Below are 6,911 nucleotides of genomic sequence, written 5' to 3' on the forward strand. Positions count from 1 at the left end.
CTGTGAAGATCATCTAAACTGTGAATTTTAAAGAGCAGAGTGACTTTTGGTCAAATCTCATCACATCTTCACTCAAACACACAAATACATTGATTTATCTCATTTCATCTTATTATCATGTAGAATATATATATCAGGAGTAAAAAGCTGAGACTCAGACTGCAACCTGTCATTACTTTTTGTTGTCGTACCTGTTATTTCTAAGCAGCACTAAATATTCTCATGTTTCCTTTCCAAACAGATTTGTGAGGGGAAAAAAACCTTGATGCTTTTTGACTGGCTTTTTTTTTGTTTGTGCTGGTGTGGAGTTGGTGGATAGCAGTGGAATATCTTCAGACCCTGAACAGGGAGCTAATGGAGACGGCGTTCCCACCAGGGAGAAACTTGACCTTGGCCCCTCTTTGTAAAAAGCACCAAACAATTGCACGGAGAGCTTTTGCGGGTGAGTGTGTCGGGCTGACATCTGTCTGCTGCTGTGGCGTAAAGCCCCGTCTCTTTTTTTTTTTTTTTCCTTCCACGTCTTTCAACATGGCGCAGAGCGGCCCTGTGCGTCGGTGTACTACCAGTTGAAAGCTCCCCGAGGTGAGACAAAGGCCCAGGTCCGGACGCCGCCTCGGCCTCTCCCGGGCTGCCGCATATGTCTGCTATCGAGCGACACCGGGGAGCTGCGTCCAACAAAAATCCATAGCCCGCCTGGACCGGCCGCGCCGGCTTCCTCACGGCCTGCTCAACCTTCGGTAAATCGGCATTTTTGATGACAACTCCCGGTGTCGACTTGTTCCCAATCAATACACACAAGGCGGACGCCTTCATAGACACAGATAACCGCTGCTTGCCGGCTGTATCTCAGGGCTGTGGAGACTGACACCCCTGTCTGACTGATCAATAAGTGGCGCGGCACACACGCCTGGCCCTACCCACTCTGCGGCAACGCACCGGGCTTTGTCCACCCCCCCACCCCCCCCCCCCCCCCCCCACCACCCCCCACCAGTGGGGTAAAACTGCCCGGCAACTCCCCAAGGTGGACGAATCGGAGATGTTACATGTGAACTGGCTGTCAGGATGATTTTGTCATCTCCTCTTCTCTGCGGTGTTCAAAGATGCTGACACACTTTGTTTTTGGTACCAATGTCTTGTTGGAAGTGATGGAGGCTTTTAGCCCTTTTTCTCTTTTTTTTTCAAGCTCCCTCTCTCTCTCCCTCTCTCTCTCTCTCTCTCTCTCTCTCTTTCTGTGTTTCACCTGCCACACATGTTTCCTGGCACTCTGCTCGCTCACAGCTTCCGTTCAGGTCGCGTAATCCTCACCTCTTTTTTTTTTTTTTTTTTTTTTTTTTTGTGTCACGACTAAGCTATAAAGTTCACATTTCTCTCGTCTGATACTTTCCTGAGCTTTCTTATTTATTAAAGTTCTGATTATGGACTTTTGAGTTACTTTATCCTTTAAATCACTCGAATGTTTGACACAGTTTGTGACCAGGACAAAATCCCTCCAGAAAGAGAAGTCACATTACTTCAGTTTTAGCTTTTAGGATGGATTGTAAAACTGTTTTATTGATTTCTAAAGAATAAAACCTGTCTGGCTTCTCCTCTGAATATGAACCAAATCGCACTATGAGGCAGGCCGGCTCCTCATACATCAATGAAATATAAAAACAATGACGAAGCAGCATTTGGACAGGACAGCCCCCCCACCTCATTTAGGAGCAGCATCTAGACAGTATTAAGACATTTTTGTGCCGTTGCTTTTTTTCAAATGTATCTATTTGAACAAATGAGAATAGAATACAGGAAGACTTGAAGACGGTGAAGGAGGGAAGTATTTCAAAATATTTGTCCAGAGTGTTCCATGTTTGGGTCCATGAAGTTTGATATGAAGTGGATGTTTGGAGGTACGAGAGCGGCAGCTGTGAGTGTGAGTGAACGTCTGATAAGACGTTGTGACGTGTCTGGAAGCTCTGCTTTATTATTAATAAATGTATCCATAAAGAAGCATGTTTGTATTGATAGACAGGTGCAGTTGACTCTTGACTTCTGGAATATGAAATGATTCTTAATCATTTTTGTATGAAGTAATGACGTCAAGAAGGATGTGAGGCAACTCAGATACTATTACAATATGTAAGGTATGGATATTTTAAATATTATTTAAGAAGTTTTGTATAAGAAACCAGTTTAATTTCGTTATCATTGATTCTAATTCAATTTGAGGAAATTCTTTCTTCTTAGTTTTGATTATTATAAATTTGGATTTACTCAAACTTAACATGAGTCTGTTCATCTGAAACCGTTTTGCTGCATGTATTAGTGTATTATTGGTATTTCTGATCAGAAAAGCAAAGTCAGTGTGAAATGACAAAATTGATGTCGTCAGCCAATATGACAGGGAACGATGAATCAGATAATACAACTAAATAATTGCAAAGTATTATAAACAGAAGAGATGGCCATATTTAACCTTTGATCTGTGAGAATTGTAACCATTTAAATATTCATACTGCTATTTCAGAGGAAGTCACTCAGCCATTTGATAACAACATCCTGGAAACCGTAAGCCTTTAAAAATATTGAATTATTTTGTTTGCTCTAATCTGGATTTCATTGCTCATGTTTTAATGTCACCCTTTAAATTAAGATTTTAAAATGATCACATAGTCCTCTGTTTTCCTGTCTCTGCTTATTCTTTTTATAATTTTATATGAAGCACCGTACACTGTAGGAAGAGCTGAAGTAAATAGTTTTCTGTATTAATTGGTCATTTCATTATTTTAAAGCCATTTTCTTTTCTTTGGCGTTACGAGAACAACGCGATGATCCCACAGTGCCACGCGGCAAAGTGGAACCGGGGTTGTTTGGTGCTTTTGCTTTTTAGTTGGACAATCGAAATGAAGACACACCATGTATTGACCAATAATTATTAAATTCTGACTTATCAGTTCATCCACCTTTCTACCTTCCCGATAGAAGCCGAAGAAGCCCAGATGGGGATCGTCAACCTTCCTCCAACTCTCCAGTGGAGATTGTACGGTGTTCACAGTGGGATATGTCTCCTGGATCTCTATTGGGAGGCTGAAACACCTCAGCTGCCTCTTCTCATACACATATCCACTCATTCACCATCACCCAAAAGCTCCAGCAACAATCTCTCATCTGCAGCCAAACCACACACAATGTAGTCCTTCCAAGACACTTTTGCAGAGAAAAACCAATTAGCGGGTACAGGAGACGGTGGAAAGGAAAACAAAACTCACTTTTAAGAAAAGAAACCTGCAGAACCAGACTCAGAGGTGGAAACTTTCAAATCTCTGATACTCTCCATCAATGTGCCTCCGTCTCTGTCAACTTTCAAAAATTACAATGTAAGATTAAAACCTTTGAGGTTACTGTAGGAATATATGCCAATACTCACATTTACTACCATGGCAGTGAACATTACACTAAGTGAAGCGTTTAATCCAGGATCTTTCAGTCTTTTTAGTGAAGACTGTTTCATGTTTGACTGAACTTGAAGGAATCGCCACAACTTGGATGGGCTCCAGTAACGTACCGACAATATTCTGGAGCTCTTCTGCTGGACAACCTGAGTGTGATACAACAGCTACATCCTGCGGGAGAAAACCCCCAAAACAAAACACGTTTGGAGGGCTGGCTACTTGTGGCTGGACAAGCTGGAACAATGAGAAATAAATGTGAAAATGAAAATGTCTTCCCTCAGCTGCTGTTTCGATCCGTTGGCTTAATCTCCAATGAGGTTGAAGCCGATGATCTCGGTGGGCAGACAGTTGTGAACAAAGGTAAAAGAGTGGAGAAGGCCAGATCAGATTCTGCTTGGGGTCATTAATGTTTCAGAGGATGCCAGAGGGAGAATGGGAGAGTCACTGCACTGCCTGGATCCATTTCCTTTGACTGTGGCTTTGTCCTGATCAATCCCACCATAGCAAGTCCTTAATGGAGTCGTTGGCGAGGTGTCGGTACATGAAGGAGAAGAGAGGCAGATATCAGACGGAGGTTCGTCTTCAAAGACAAATGGTTCCAATTGTTCAGTCGCCTCCCATTTTGACGAATTAATTCATTTTTATTGGTAAAAGTGGTTCTGTTTGAAACACCTTTTTTTGTCTTCCTCCAGCAGCGCAGACCTCTGGGGCTGGGGAAGTACTTACCGTCCTACTCCTGTATGCTGCGATCCCCACCATGGTTTGATCCTGCTGCAGTCTGACACATGACCACACAGACCCCTGAATGGGCATTAGCACAGGCTTCAGCACACTCTAACATCTGTGCCTCCCAGCACTGCCACTGCTCAAATCATTCATTAAATCAGAACACAAAAAGTAACTTTACTTGAATGCCTCAGCATAAATATTTGATCATGGCTGAGAATAAATCTTTGTCATTTTGTACTCCTTCCTCTGGCTGCGGGCTCCTCTTATAGATCCTCCTCGCCTCGCTCGCTGTCTCTGCTATTTAGATACAGGCACATGCTTGGCTTGGTCATTTGTGAAATGGATCTTATGAATTTTTTAGAGAGATTCATAGCTACAATCAGGCCCAGTTAAGGGAACGACTGTATCACAAAGTAACATCTTGTGCTGCCATGCTCACTCATAAATCATGGCCTGTTTGCATGGATAATACTGTACAGGCCGATTGTGTCTCATTTTGACACAACCGCTGAGCTCTCTTGTATAACAACACATCTTTGCTGACTAATTAACACAACGGTGTGTTGAACTAACGTCTCGAGCATGGACATTTTTATATTTATTTATTTTTTGTCAATAGCAGGGAATGTAAAACGGAGAACAAATCTCTTCTAAGAGGTAAATGATTTACAAAAGCTAAATGCTCATGGGTCAGACACACTTTGCTGGACTTTTCACGGCAGCACAGCTGTGACCAGAGTGTGAACTCAAGCCCTGTTTACACAATGTTTCAATTGAAAAAGCATTGTTTTTTGCGTCTTCATTTCAGAAAAGTTTCACATTTACTTGGCAATGTTTGAAAATGATGCATCTATATCAATAGCGATATCAGAAACGCTGAAAGCGATGTAGATACAACATGAGTTAGCGCGGTTGTCTTTTTTTTGTAATGAAACCCTATGCCTGTGTGCAGAGAATAAAACACTATATACATGAGCAATGGGAGCAAAGGGACATTCATATGGACGGACGACCACGTTGGATTGTTATCACAGGTGACTCAACTATTAAACCACCAAGTCCCAGGAGAAAAAAGACTGAGAGTCATGACACTCTGGAGAAAACATTGTTGTTATTGTCCATCTACTTACATGTGCAGAACTGTTTATTATGGCTGTCCTGCACTTGGCCATACGAATATACGTGTAATTCCATTGTTGATATTTATGGCATATTGCTCTCTGTGTGCATTACAAAAACAAACAACAGCTCCCACTAGTGGCCCAACATGCTCACTACAAATTTAAAACGGTGTTAAAAGAGACACCATCTTCAATACGTTGCCATGAAAACACTAAACTTTCCTGAAAAGAAAATGCAAAAACTTTGTGTTTTCACTAAAAACACGAGACCTAATTCGTGTATCGTCTCATCTCCCCTGCTTTTTTAGCCCTGTTTACAGGACAACAAATACATCCATACATTTTTGTATAGACTGATGACAAAAACAGCGCCCTCCCATGGTCTGGCATACTAATTACTATGTCGTTAGTGTGTCTGCTGCTGCAGTTAAACACACTCCTTTTTTAAAACTGACCAGGTACCGTCAGGTAAAATGCTGCCGTGTAAACGGGGCCTTAAATAACTGTTGGGAAACCCTCTTATGACACACTTCACCAAGACAGAAATAGTCACCGTTGTAGACCAGTGCAGCACAATTCTGGGTTTTAAAATTTAGACATGCAAATGGTGATTAACATTTGTTAAATCTGAATCTAATGGTAAACATTTCTTATTTAAGAGAAATGTTCTGACAGAACGCTGAGCTGAAGGTGGCAGAAGAAGCTAATATTCTATTCGGGAGGATCCAGGAGGACCAGCTGAAGTTGACCAGCTTAGTGATAAAGCCAGACAGACCAGGCTGAGCTGCTTTGGACACATTCAATTGTATAAGGGATTTTGGAAATGGAGCTGCAGGAAAGAGGGTTGGGGTTACAGTGACTGTGATGTTTAGTATGAACACCCAATCTAAGTAGAAGCCAATCACATTGAAATGTAATGCAGTGTGTTCAAAGCATGGACATATTCTTGCACCGGCTGTGTTGCATGCAATGATTTGTACATGTGTCTCTCTGCTTCACACTTGGCCCTGCAGCTCATCTGGAAGTCCCAGCCACAACCTTTTCTAAAGACCAGGAATATGGTCTTCACTCTAAAAGGCAGGTGCAGCTCCCTCTCCTGTCACTTGTGTTCAGGAGGAGTTGTTTTCCTCCCCAAAGAGAGGAGCCGTTTAATGTTATCAAGCCTTGTAACCGCGGCGGGTTCCTTTTAATGTCACCTTCAGGATTCATACGTTATTAGACGAAGACAAAACCAGGGCACTGAGAAGAAAACAGGGAGTAACAGCAGACACCACTAAAATGATTGAACACTGGTTCCTTTTGTTTAAGTGAAGGATGTAAAATCAGATATGTAAAACCGTCCAGAGAGGAGGAGGGGGTTTGTGAGTGAGCGGCAAGAAGAGCAGCAGCACTCTTTGTTTCTGACTGACAGCTCACATCCAAATAGTCTATTGATATGTGATGCTAAATGAACCAGATAAACATGTCTTTAAATGAGCCGACAGCCCTCCCAGTCCTCCTGCCCTTTCAGACCTGTGGGTCCCCATCCCACTATACCCCCCCATCTCCTACACACACACACACACACACACACACACACACTGCTCTCTGACCAGACCCCCCACCCCTCACCCCATGGACTCATGCTGTT

Source organism: Blennius ocellaris (assembly GCF_963422515.1).
Source record: "Blennius ocellaris genome assembly, chromosome: 12".
Lineage (NCBI taxonomy): Eukaryota > Metazoa > Chordata > Actinopteri > Blenniiformes > Blenniidae > Blennius > Blennius ocellaris.